The 14190-nt window shown below is 42.8% G+C and overlaps 1 protein-coding gene across 2 annotated transcripts in view; it reads left to right on the forward strand.

Moving 5' to 3' along the window:
- The window catches only part of LOC116791829 (calcium-activated potassium channel subunit beta-2), a 146034-nt gene that overhangs the window by 23822 nt on the left and 108022 nt on the right, over positions 1-14190 (forward strand). The window lies entirely within an intron of this gene.

Consider the following 14190-nt stretch of genomic DNA (forward strand, 5'->3'; position numbering starts at 1 on the left):
TGCTGAGGCAGATGTACAAGCACACAGCTTTCTGGGGTATCTTGGGTGACCTTGCCACAACAGAAGAGCTGTTGCTGAGCTTTCAGCAGGTGGAGGGACCACAAACCCTGGCTGCAGCCCTCCAGGAGGCAAATTGTGCCCCAGGTTGCTATAAAAGATCCCAACACTTTGAGACAGAAACCACAGCTCTGCCTGGGCTTCCATTGGTACAATAATGACAGAAGTGCCAACCATCTGAGCCCACAGTGTAGGGTTAACATAATTCAGCCCCCCAAAAACCTCTCTTTTAGAGGTTTTGATACATCAAGCTACCTCAGAGACAACTCTGGGCATGGGTGTTTGGTGCCTGAGAGTTCTTTCCAGCAGCGTGAAGCCTCCCGCAAGAATAAATCTCACCAGACAAACTTGATTGCTTTTCTGATAGAAACACAAAATTAAAAGATGAAGGGAATGCTGGAGCTCTAATATATTTGCATTTAAGCAGTGCATTTGATACTGTGCCTCATGAAATCTTTCTAGAAAAATTAATTTAAATCAGCTTGAAGATGAACACTGTCTTCTTAATTGAAAACAGGCTGGAAGGCTATAAAGAGAGGTAGACATTGAGTGGCAAAGCATGGAGTTGAAGATGAGGAGATTGCAGAAGAACCACAAAGCTTACTCTTTATAATTTATATTTAATATTTTCACTGTTCATCTAGAAATGGTGAAGGAAGCAACATTTTAATAAGATATGAAGATGAGATTAAATTAGGAGGAATTAAATTCTCCACAAAAGATGCAAACAGATCCAGAGAGTGAAGCAGCTGGGTCAGAATGCTATAAAATTAATTCAGAGTTAGTTACAGAGCAGGAGACTGTGACTGGTTTTCCTGTTTGCTGGAACAAACCAGATCATCAGTTTTCATTGGTAGGAGGAAAAGAGGTTTGGGTTCATAATTTTGCATGTCTGCTTCTGCAGATGTGAATCTTGTGAGCCTGAAGGCTTAAGAAAATCCATTTTTAGCTCAGCATTCTTCCTAAACGGAAGGTTTTGAATTGCACATCCAATTGTACACTTTGGGTATTTTCTAAGTTTGTGACATGGGACAGGGTTTGACTTCCACATGGGCGACAGTGCTTGCAGTTCAGACTGTGGTCTTCAGGGCAGATGAGAGCATGCAGTTGTGCAATACCTGCTAAAAACCCCTGAAATTTTAGAATTTGCCTGCTAAATATCTGGAAGAGAACAGTAGGTGAATTCCATCTGCTCCCTCCAAACTCATGGGCACAAATAAGAACCAAGCTAACAATGAGATATGGCAGGAAAAGGGCAATGCAAGTTCAAACCTGCAGTCTGGGCAGCACAAGTTCAGACCATCTTTGTGCTGCTCTACTGTTTCTGCACCTGGAACACTGTGTTCAGTTCTGGGAAACTCATTAGCAAGGAGATATTGAAAAATTATAGTGAGTTCAGAGAAGAGCAACAAAAATTATCAAGGGGATGGAGAGATTCATTTATAAAGGAAGATTAAAGGAGCTAAATCAGTACTGGAAGAACTGAGTTTGTAATACACTTACTCAGAAAAATGGCTACAGAGAGATATTACAATCTAGTGCTGAAAGTTATAAACGCCAAAGACGGGAAAGATTTAAGTAGCACGGTAGGGTGCAACAGGAAGTATGAGGAACCAGAAATGAGAAAGGGAACACACTAAATATCCAGAAACAACTCCTGACAAGGGAAGCCTCATAGTTTGCAAAACTTGAAGTTAAAGTGAAGAAGAAGCCAGAAGATGTGCAATGGAGGGTGATCACCCAGTCCCCCCTGGAGAGCCAGGAGATCACTGTGCTGCTCACTGCTCTCTTGGCACTGGCACACATCCCTCGCTGGGGTGACAGGACAGTAATGAATGTATGAATATGTATGAGACTATTGCTCACCGTGAGCTGTGGTGACAGTATAATTTCCTTCACATAATTTCAAATTTCCTCTGGTGAACATTTGTTCAGAATTAAGAATTTGGATTCTGGTCCCTGGACATTTTTCCCCTTGATTATCTGAGAGATTTTACGCTTGGTGATACGGTGGGATCAGATACACACAGCAGTTTTCTCCTCCATGTAAAATTTCCAGTGTAATCTCCTACACTTACTGTCATTTGTTATCACTCTGCAGAAGTGCACCTTTATGCTCTGTGCCAACAGCATCAAGCTCAGGACAGATATCCTTAATGCCTTGTCCAAGTCAATATAAGTTATCCTTCACTATTTCAGCCACCGAATGATTGCATGGCTAATGCAACACAGCATCCTGGGTTTCTCATTTATTTTGTTTTACTTCTTATGCTGTATTGCTCTCACCTCTCAAATATTGATTAAGTCAAGTCAAAGCCGTGTACTAATCAGTGCAGCACAGTCTGCATTGTTATACACGTGTACCCATTATAACTGGTTTTGTACAGTAGAATGTGCGATATCTCTTTCCAGAACGAGACAAAGTCTGCATGTTTTAGCTGAGATCAGCTCTTATGTGTTCTGTATCACCTACACTCTCTTTAGGAGTAATTTTCTGTGTGTTAGAAGATGTACTTTGGTCCTCCCCCACTCCTAGTGGTAGTTAATTAAAGCAGTTCAGGGGAAGTAAAACACCTTCCATGAACGACTGAACAAAGGGAAAGATTGGGTAGCTGCATAATATTTACCTTAGATATAAGCTGATATTATCAGAGGAAAAAAACTGGAAATAAATTAAACACCTTTGGGAGTACTATTTGCCCCCACCCAAAAAGTAGCAGCCTGGGAGAAGGTAGACACTTGTAGAACCAAGAGCTAAATTCTTCTGCCTCTTGCACCATGTGAAACTCCTAAAATGAGCAAAGCTTGTAGGGAGCTTATCTGGAGAGGAAGCACAGACCTGCTCCCTGAACAGTGGCAACCAGTGGGGCGAACTGTGCCTACCTCGTTCCTGGCAGCTGTCAAGTGTGAACCTCTAATCTTTGCATGAAGCCGGAGACATAGTCAAATGACTCAGTATTACTGTCATTTGTATTCTGCCTCCGGACGCTCTTGCTCCTCTTGCTTTGAGTAATATTTTCTCAACCTTGTCTTCTCATTAAAATTTCCTCTTCATTATCGAGCATTTCAATATCATTTCCTCCTGAACCGAGCTCAGGGTACAGCCCAACTAATAAGAATTGCATGATCTGCATTATTATGCACACATAATCCATTATAATTGAATCTTATTCTACTTTAATTGCATGTGTTTACAAACACTGCAACAGATTATGTATTTTAGTTGATTGTGCCATTAATGATTGAAAACTCAATGCCATTTTGTGTTAAACCCATTTTTGGCTTGCATAACAAGTGAAATAACATAAAACTTCTGGAGAGTCACAAGATACATTTCTAACTTTCTCTGGTTTATTTTTGTGTTGAGAAGAGCTCTCCGCAAACTGAAACCATGCATCTATAAAAGCACAACACTTCGTATCATTCAAACCATGTTCAGTCTTCAGAGTGGGGCAATACTTCTTCTTGGTTGAATTTGTAAGATAAAGGTATTTTAGTGACAGAGACCTCGTTGTTCTCTGTAATTTACAACACCCCCTTCACCCATAACCCCAGTGCTTCAGCATTTTCAGAGAAGACCTTTGCACCCAGAGCTCCCCCATTTCCAAGTGTGCTAAAGTGCTCCCATCGCCTGCCTGGCAGTTTTGCTGCTGGGCAGTGTGATAAGGTCAACAGATGCAGAGTTACTTAGGAAATGGACCTCCTGAGACTTCAGATACTGAAGAGAATTGGAAAATTTGGCAGCACACTGTGCTGTTTTGGTGCAAGGTCACTTAGATAAGGTCAGTCAGGATGTTATATCTAGCCACTGCCTAGTTTGTCACCAGGTTTTGTAACAGTAACAAGGGAGCCTGGTAGACCAGAATCCCCGGAAGAAAAAATATGAAAACCAAGTCAATATTTTTACCAAGATTTATAGAAAATATACTTCTTTTTATGTTCCTTTTCTCAGATACATTTACCCCATGTGGCATTAACAGAGACAGATGTACTTTATCTGGGCTCTGTTCAGCTTTTTCTTCACATATGTTTATTCTGCTGCTCTTTAAGCCTCTGTGCAGAGCGTTTTCTCATCCTAAAAGCTGTCCTTCAGACATGAGTAACACCTTGCTGAAGATGCTGACAGGACCACCAGTTGTAAGCATCTTGCAAAGAGTCCTCAAAACTAGCCAATGTTTTTTTGTCACCACTGCATTACAAATCCAGCGGCTTTCCCTTGAGCCTCCCCTGATCCAGAAATTCTGTAACTGGGAGCTTGCTTCATGGCCCCAAACATGCATATTGGCTTGTTTAAATTTAATCATAATTGAATAAAATACTATTATGCTAGCAAAGGAGAAAGGGTTCGTCCTGAGTGAGAAAAAGATTTTAGCAGAAATCAAAATGCAGGTGATGTTCTCTGCATCTTCAGGATGCAATTGTTTATGTCTTTGACAATAAATCATACATCGCAAGCACTGACAAATGGAGCTTCACAAAGACCTGGCGAAGTAAATCAGCAGTTGTTATCCAGGATAGAGAGGGAGATTGGGCATAAAAAGGTTAAGGAACTTGACCCAGAAGAAACAGCAAACCTGTGGCAAAGTGCAGCTCCCGTGGTGCCCTGGTCCATGCTGGTAACCACAAGCCCTTTCCCTCCCAATTCCCTTTTGGCTGTTACCAACTGCAAAGGAATGGCCACTAATAACACATTTGGATACTGAGTTGTTAGGAGGTTGTGAAGCTGGGAGATAAATTAATGATTTTTATGTTCTGCAATGGATTTACAGAGAATCTCAGAGGCTTTAATTTGGACAGGCTGGGTTCTGCCATGCCTTTTTGGTTTCATCTATTGGATTTTTGATAAATATAAAGCTCTCCAGTGGGACTGGGGATCTGAAGTGTTTTGGAGTGGAATTAAGCAATATGGTATGATTCTGTGTTTATAACAGGAAGGCTTTTGTTTTGTGCTTATAGGGATTTGGGCAAGAACTGTGCCCTTGTCATTAATTATTGTGCATTATGACTCAGAATAAGCTTACTGCATTGTCTAAACTAGGCATCACAAAATGTTTAGATGTTTCATATATCTTGAAGTGTGAGATTTGGTCCAACTCTATACAGTTGTGTAAGTAGGGATGGCTGTAAGATTCTGTATCAGGAGGTATGCTGATAATGCAGAGGGGATCTTGTAGGCACTTATGTTTACTATTATTTATGGCAGTTTGCTGTGATTTGAAAACACTCGTGGATGGACCTGGTTAATTCACATAGTCTGGATTCAGCAAAGGCAGGATTTCATGCTCTAACTACCTTGCCCCTTCTTCCTTCCTTCCTAGGATGACATCCTGTTTTCGTGGCTAGCCAAGTCCAGACTTCTAGTCCTACAGCTCAGTGCAAACAGGCCACAGCTGTAGAGGGTGGTTCTGTTGAGGTCTGCACTTGAGTCAAGACTTTTTTTATGCTTCTAGAGTAGAGGATGCCAGGACCCCCCTCTTTTGTAAAGTTATTCTAGGCCTGCAGTCAGGGCCCAGTGCTGACGAAATGTTTTGCTGTCCTGTGATGAGAAGTATGGCAGAAGTGAAAAGCATTACTATTATTGCTGTCCTTTGAAAGGAGTCCCTAGGGGAGCTGACATTTGGAGGATTCACTGCATGTGGTGAGGTCTGCTGTCAGCCTGTGAAGCCAGGATTCATGAACAGTGGCTCACAGGTACTTTGTGCCGTGCAGTTGAGGAGGTAAAGCTTTTGTTTGTGGAGAACAGCTCTGCAGAGCTCTGGAAATAGCAGTTCTGTAGCTACAGAAGAGTTGGCCCAAGGTCAGAGCTTTCAGAAAGGGCAAAGAGAAAACAATCCATGCATGCACTGCCTATGTGTATTTGCAGCATGTGCATATACGAGTAGGTTTGTGGGTATAATTAACTCCTCGGTTCCTGGGTGCATTTGGAGAACAAAGTGTCAAGTTGCAGAACCCTCATCATTGTGTGAACAAACTGCATTAACCTCAGAAGAAGAAAGAGGAGGGATTTAAAGCACTGCAATAGGCTGTACTGAGGATGAATCCCTCGCAAAATCCTTGTGCTAAATCAAACCTATTCTAGTTAAATAAGCTCATACACTCCTCCATCACACAGACTATTATTTTTACACTCTCGGTACTGAAAAAAATGGCCAAAAGTATTATCATTGTTTTTAACCTGGCAAAGGTATTTGCTGCTGTGCTGAGGTGTGTCTGCCAAGCTTCAGGACTGAAGTAATTTTTGTGCCTGAAGCTTTGTACACACAAGTCTCTGAGGGGAAAAAAAAATAAGGAAGGGTTTATCACTGACAAGTTGGCCCAGTCTCAACTAGCGTTGAGCAGCTGGAGAATCTGGGAAGCACAGCAGACTTGGAGTCAGCGGGGAAAAGAGGAAATTCTGCAGTTACCAGAGTCTTGCCCTAAAAGAACAAATTAAAGGGAGAGGTGAGCACTTTAAAAATGGGACAGTTTGCAGACGGGAAGCATGTTGATAAGACCATTAGAAACCAGTCAGCAAAGTGATTAATGGAATGGAATTGTCTTTTGGTTGTTGGGATCAACAGCTGATTGCATCTCAACAGGATCGCCAGAGATCTGAGCACAGAAGTCAAGCCACCACAGAAAATCTGTACTTATTCTTACTGCCCTCCCAAATTCCTCTTTCCAGTAAACAGGGATAAGATGAACTTCCCAGCCAGGCTTCTCTACAGGGATTTTAGTGGGTAAGATTGGTGGAAGGAGGAAAAAAGCAGAGAAGTACAGGAATAGGACTGGTGGCATGCAGAGCTTAAAGAAAACATTTAGGAGTTCATTGAGTGGGAACCTAGATGTCAGGACAGCTCAGGTCCCAGCCCCTGAAATCCTGGGAATGCCTGCAATGCAAAACCCATGGCCAGGGTGGGAGGTCACATCTCAGCACAAATGTTTCCTGTCCCTGCTATACAGAACAGCTCGGTGCTTTGAGCTAACACCCAGGAGCAAATGGAGGGGCTTTCAAGCACCAGAAATACCCAACGATTAACTCAGCAGTGGCTAAAATAAAAGAAGTGTCATGCATGGAAGAATATTTGGCATATTTCCAGGTCTTAGCAAATACAAACCCCCATCAGTCTAAAGAAGCATTAGGAGTTTATGATGTGGAAATAACTGGCTGGTGTGTGACGCATTTCCAGCTTATGGTGAGCCATCTATTAGGAGAAAATGTTTTAGACATTCCGGGGCTGGACTCAACCTCCCTGCTACAGGCCAAATGCCATGAACATGAGGCAAGTGTTTTGGGAACAGAATAGCCTGCCATGTGCAAAGAGGGAAGAGATCAGGGAACATTAGGCATAATTACTTCTCAGCTGTTTAGTACTCAGATGAGGTGATGAGGAAAAGTCTCCAGTAATAGCTGAGTTGGGGCAGCTTATGTCTGCTGTGATGATATCTTTGCTGGCTTCCTCTCACTCTGAGGCATCTATTGGATGGACAGAAACCTTTTAGAATTTGACCATTTGACTTGAAGAAAGCGCTCAGAGTGAAAGGGAATCTACCAAAATGACAGAAGTGAGTGAACTGTTTTCAGTGCATCTATTTTAGCAGCAAGAAAAAAAAAAGGGTGGCTTAGTCACATCCAGCAATCAAGGTCAGCATGACCTTGGGTTTGAGCAGAAGCACTCCATCCACTCCAGTGGAATCAGGGAACTCAGAGTACTCCAAGGACACCACCTGGTTTTACAAATTCCTTCAGCATTAGGAAAAATACTTACTTTACAAATGAGTAAACCAAAACACAAGGAAATAAAATCACACCCAAGAAGTTAACAGCATATTCGGCAACCATAGAGACTTTTTAGCTGCATTCTCCTTGAGAGTAAGTTGGGGAAAAGTATCTGCATGTCGCTGACAAAAGATGGCAGTGATTCCTTCATCACCCAAGTAATTCCAAATGGTATTCACAAGATCCATAACAATTTCCTTAATGAGCAATTTTGAAGAGTGTTTCCTTTCTGTAGAGAAGTTCATCGTTGGAAGAAAATCTCAGGTAGTTCCAGGAGGGCAAGTCTCTTCCTTCCATAACTCTGGGGGTGTAGGAGCTGCCCCAAGGTGTCTGCACTTGGCATATTGGTAACAGACCCAGTAGAGGACCTCTAAATCCAAGAACTGCTGGCATTCATATAGAAAATACTAGAAAATGCAAGCCAAAACTCAGTCACACTGAAAAAGGAGGCTGTATCTCTCTTTTTTTCTTTCTTTCTTTAAATACTAATTTTCTGTCCTCTGGGTCTTTTTAATTCTTCTCTTTGCTATTTTTGTCAAAGACAAGATTTGTGCTCTTTATTTGACACAGTCTTTTGAATTCCACTAGAAAAAAAAGGAGAAACTGTAGACATATCAGTGCCAGCTACAAAGGACTACAGTGAAGATCTCTCTGCTGCAGAAACTCTATTAGGTGTCACACAGCACCAAAAGGAAGGGAGGTTTCATCTGGGCTGTTTATCTTTGGAATTCTGTCTCCTCTGCAATGATTAGAGATACAGGCTTATTTTCCTATCTTTAACCCTGTGTCACTGAGAACCTTCCCGGGAGCAAATGTTAATTCTTCTCTTCTGAAATCCTAGGTACTTCTCAAATGCATATAGAATCTGGATATTCACACATATACTTCTGCTTCCGTTTTGGACAATACCACCTGGACACAGTGCAGTAACTCTTCATGGCCTGAACTTTATAAACGAAAATGTTCAGATACTTGCAGGAACAGAGAGTCCCCTTTGCTTCCTGATTTGATTATCATAGTAAATTTATGGACTTTGCAAGTAACTTAATGCCCAGAAGGCAGGATTAGTTGCAGGATGAGTTAGAATATAGAATCATAGGCTATCCTGAGGTAGAAGGGACTCAGAAGGATCACTTTGAAGTCCAGCTTCTGATCTTGCACAGGACAACCCCAAGAATCCCACCGTATGACTGAGAGTATTGTCCAAATGCTTCTTGAACTCTTGCAGGCTTGGGGCCATGACCACTTCCCTGGGGAGCCTGTTCCAGCGCTTAACCACCCTCTGGGTGAAGCCTGGTATCCAGCCTAAACCTCCTTGCACAGCTTCATGCCGTTACCTCTGGTCCTGTCACTGCCCACAAGAGAAAGGAGGTCAGTGCTGCCCCTCCACTTCCCCTCACAAAGGGGGAATTGAGGAGATGTTTCCTCAGATAAGAACAACTGGTTGACCGGTATCCTTGCTGCTTCAGTCACTCCTAAGAAAGTGTGCCAAGAGGTACTTTCATGGGTGACATGACACCTCAGCCACGCTGTTTCCCATTTAGCCTGCCTTACACAAACTAAAGACTTTGTGCCAGTAGAATGAAAACATTACAGTGCTCCATAAGAATGGTATCATTCTGCTCTAATCCCAGTACCTGCTGAGAAGCATCACTGTGGCCCATAGCTATGGCATTTTCCAGCAGATATGAGTAAACCCAGTCAAAGTGCCAAGCCAGGCTCGTGATATGTCATGAATCAGCACAGCCCTGACCTGCCATTTGCACCCCTGTGCCTTGGTGGCACAATTAGTGGGAGGCCAGAACTGGGCTAAGCACAGCCCTGCAGGTTTCAGTGCAATTAGGCCGGGGGTAAAACGAGCTGCTGACTCTCTGCAGGGGCCTGCGACTGCGAGTCCTGTGAGCACTGGGCTGTGAGCAGCACTGCAGCAGAGACAACCCTGCCTGCAGCAGCACAGGCTGTGCCTGTGGATGCCACAGCCCTCAGAGGGACAGGGCTGGGTTCACTGCTGCTCCCCAGGTGAAGGTGGCAGAAGCAGCAAGAGCTGGAGGTCACCTACTGAGAGCCTAAGGGACAAGGGGAGAAGAACTGCCGATGCTGAGCTGATGCTTTCCTCCTCCTCCTCCTCCTGCTGCTGCTGTTTGCTGGGAGTTGAGGATCAGATCAGTTCTATTTTCAGGATTTAGATAAAAGTTTCAGTCGCAGGTCATGACTCTCCCAGTTGCAAGGGAGCCTGACTCTTTTTCCTGTGGGGTGGGAACAAGAGAGCAGCTGCTCTGCTGTGCCTGCCAAGCTCTGTCCTGCCTGGCTGGAGTGCCCAGCTCGGAGAAGGCTGCTTCCAGAGGCCATAAAGATACTGACACCCACAAACGAGCGCACCAAGGATATTCAGACATGGTCTCCCAGAGCTGGCCTTCAGTAGATATTTTCTGTGCTCCTGACTGGTGCAAAGTCGCCTCTCTGAGTCCTCCTCATCCACTGCCTTTCAGGGGGCAGGATCTCACAGAAACACTGCAAAACTAGAGATCTCCTAACAGGAGCAGAGAAACAGAGGGCTCGGAGAGGGTTCTGCATCACTGATACCAACCCTCTGCAGTCATAGGCCACCATTTCATAAGATCCCTTCCACCCAACAGTGAAGCTGTTACGTTAAAACTAGTTTGCCTCCACCTCTTCTCGGCTGGAAACCTGCTCAGAATTTCCAGCTGAGTTTATCCATGACCCATTTATACCTATATGTTCTTGTTCCAATGCTGTTCTTGTGTTGAAATAGCTATACTCACCCTCCAGTGCTAGCTCTTCTTCCCACTGCATTTGTAGACAGCAATGACATCTCTCCAAGCCAAAGAAATGCTGCATTTGCTGCCCTTCTCTGCAGCTGTTCCCATTTTAGCAGACTTTTTCTGAGCTTGTGTGTCAGGACTGCCTGTCTAGTGTTCCAAGAAGGATCTCCTCAGGACCTGGATCAGCGATGTTCACACTGGACATCTGAAGCACCATCACAGGTTCAAAAATCCCTCGGGGCACCCCAGAACATCTAACTTCACTTTCTTCTCTATTGTTTCTAAAAGATAAGCCCCATTTCACAGGAATAGTGCATGGCAGGATTCCCTCAGTGTCCAACCTTGCCCTTCATATGATTACATCCCTATTCACACTTCCATCTCTCCTGCTGCAGCCCTTAAGGCTTTATCATTCTTTTAATACAGTTTTCTGAACCCCCACTGTTGTGCTAATCCAACCTGATTTCATCTCAGCCAAAAATGTTAAAGCATTTCTTTTTGTGCCAGGAACATTACAATTATAAATGCAACCAAGCTCCCCCACCAGTCCTAAAGGAACTACAGGGTCATCTCTACACCCCAAACTTTCCCAAATATGTACTCTCCCTAGCTCTCCAGATATTTCCTGCACAATTCCACTAATCCTTGTTTTCTCCAGTTTGACAAATCTTGCCACTATGTCAAATACCCTGTAGAAGTCCAGAGAGATTAAATCTACTGCACTGCTTTTGTCAAGAAAATCAATTATCTTATCAAATAAAATCATCAAATGCATCTGACACAACATTCCTTTGGTAAAGCTTTATTGCATCCTTTCCTTCAAAAAGAAGTCCTTTTTCCTTCCTAAATCTTTGTATAACATTGAGGTCAGACAAACCAGCTTTTAGTCACGCAGATCCTATTTTTCCTTCAAAAATATACTAAGCAACTACTATACAAAGGGATGACAGTAACAGTGCCCCATCTGGAGCCAGATTCCCCACAAATTGGCTCCAGCAAAGCCACAGCAGAATAGCACCTAACCTCTATTACCTGCTTTCCTAGTTTTTTCTTTTTGTTTGGACTTTTTTACATTCTTTACTTCAAAAGTGGCTGGAAATCAGGCTTTTACAGCATCAAAGTACAGACTCAGGGGTTTAGGAGTCAAATAGACCAAGTTCCAGAAAAATAATGTAATACCTGGGTTTTCCCAAGACCAGTGGAAACAAAATGCTCTCTCTCTTCCCAAGGCAATTAGGGAATCTGTTCCCTAAAAAAAGCCAGAGAATTTCAAAGTGCATAGAAGCAGGTGATTAGAAATAAAAATAAAATTGTGAATATTACATGTGTTTTGTTTGGGTTTGATCCAAAGTCTTCTGGATGGTGCAGCTAACAGGCAATTAGATGTTCACAGCCTTCTGGAACAAATTTTTAAGCATTTCTATATCCTTTGGTCAGTCATGGAAAAGGTGCTGGTTGGGGGACCTGATAGACTCCTATGTGTTAAATTTATGTTATCAAGTTATCCATAGTAACATCTTTTGTCTCCCCGTTTTCCCTCATCCCTTCATCCTTCATCCTACCCACCAAGGACCTCTTCAGTCTTGCCTCAGCCAGAGGCAGCTTTTTGACTTTTCTCCCTCAAACCTTTCATGCACCTCCTCATTTTTGTAATGTTACTATCCTTCAGGATGACCAGATGTGATTGTATCCTGCCAGACAACAAACTGTGCCAGCTTTCCACAGCTCTAGTCCCTGAGAGATCATTAGCCCCCAAGACGTGCAGTTTATGTAAGGGAGGAAGATGGGGGCAGAGGAGGGTAGAAGGCCATGAGCTGGAAGGGTTTCAACCCCAGAAATGCCCTGGCTTCCAGAGGTCACATCAGGCCTTTGTGCTTCTTTTTCACTTTCTCATGCCTCAGAAAGTTTGCATCATCCATTGTGATGATACCCTTGAGCCTGCTCCTCTACCACTCGTTTGCTCGGCACAGCCCTTCCCCAGGGCTCTGCATTCCCAGCTCCCCAGTTTTAGTATCCATGGTGAGATATAGGAGCACTGGGACTGTTTCAGTGGCTACTGAGACAGATCTCCAAGCCATACTGTACAAGTCTGCAATATAGCATTTTACTAACTGTTTATACTACACACCAACAATAAAGATGGTGATTTAATGAAAATTAAGAAAAATTAGGGCATTTCACTTGTTCTAGGACCGTCTCAAACAGCCTTGCATGGGCAATTGATCTCCTACTGCTATTACAAAAAATAAAATGGTCAGTGACCGGAATTAGACGAGAAAGTAATGAAATTCAAACATGATTATTATCAAAGACAGGCTCTAATAGGCTACCAGAGTCTAGGTGAAAGTTCACACAAATTTGAACTTAGTGCCAAAGAAAACCCCACTTAATTTCCTCTGTTTCACAAAACAGTTTTATGAACCAAATAAGGAAATTTTAGCAAGTCTGATTATGCAAGGAAAGAACTCTTGTTATAATTAACCCAATTCAGAAATCAGATGTCAGCAAATGGGGAAATTTCCTTCTCATTTATATTCCCATCAAACCACTGAAATCAGAAGAGCTTCAAGACAGTTTAAAACTTCCTTTGTAAAACTATATTGCTTGACAGTAACTGAGCTCATACTTATATTTAGATGGTTCTCCCATCATACTCAAATATTATTGAGTGTTATTATTTAATGGACAAAAAGTCTGGAGAAAAATCCTATATCAGGATTGCTGTTTTTGAAGTAAAATGAGTTTGTACATCTGGAGAAAGGAATTATAGCAGACAGTACTAGTTATACAGTAGAGAATATATCATATATCATACCAAATACATAAATGCAGAATCTTGGTCCTCTATATTGTTAAAAATGGCTATATTAAAAATTAATGGCATGAAACTTCTTCACAGCATCTCAGATATTTCAAGGAATATTCGAGTAGCTGAAACATTGAGAGGCTACTAAAATAAAACACATGAATAACTCTTGGCAGACAATGTCTTTTTGTTCAGTGGCTGTATTACTCTTGACACAATAGAGCAGTCCCTGGAAAAGAACTCTGAAAGGACTGAGCTGGCCAAAGTAATTAATGCATATGATTGTTTTCTTTGCAAAAGAGAGAAAAGAAAAAGCACATCTTCAGCTTTTGGACTCAGATCTGTATTCCTCATTCAGGTGTGTGGGAGAGACATCATTTGTGTAACCAGTAACACTGGGTTCCTAGCTGGCTCCAGATCAATGGTCCTTCATGTTCTCCAGCATTTAGCCATGCCAAATTCTGCTTGTTCCCACTGGCACAGGTAGGAGTAACTCAATCGACTGCCAGGGAGTTGCTCTGTATTTACACAGGTGGAGCTGAGAGCTGACTCATGTCACCATCTCTTTACTCCTTTGATAGGTGTAATTTGGATTCCTCTCTCCTGAACTCCTACCTTGACAAATGCACCAAAGTGTCTCATCTCTGATCTCATACGCAAACACAGCCCCTGCCTTGGCTTCCCCTTAGTTTTCTTAGAGACAAGAGGAGCAGCAGTGGCACTGCTGGCTGCTCACCCTGCATGGGCATATACCCACACTACTGCCCACCAGGGCCCAGCTCTGC

The sequence above is a fragment of the Chiroxiphia lanceolata genome, chromosome 10, assembly GCF_009829145.1.
Source record: "Chiroxiphia lanceolata isolate bChiLan1 chromosome 10, bChiLan1.pri, whole genome shotgun sequence".
In the NCBI taxonomy this organism is placed as follows: domain Eukaryota; kingdom Metazoa; phylum Chordata; class Aves; order Passeriformes; family Pipridae; genus Chiroxiphia; species Chiroxiphia lanceolata.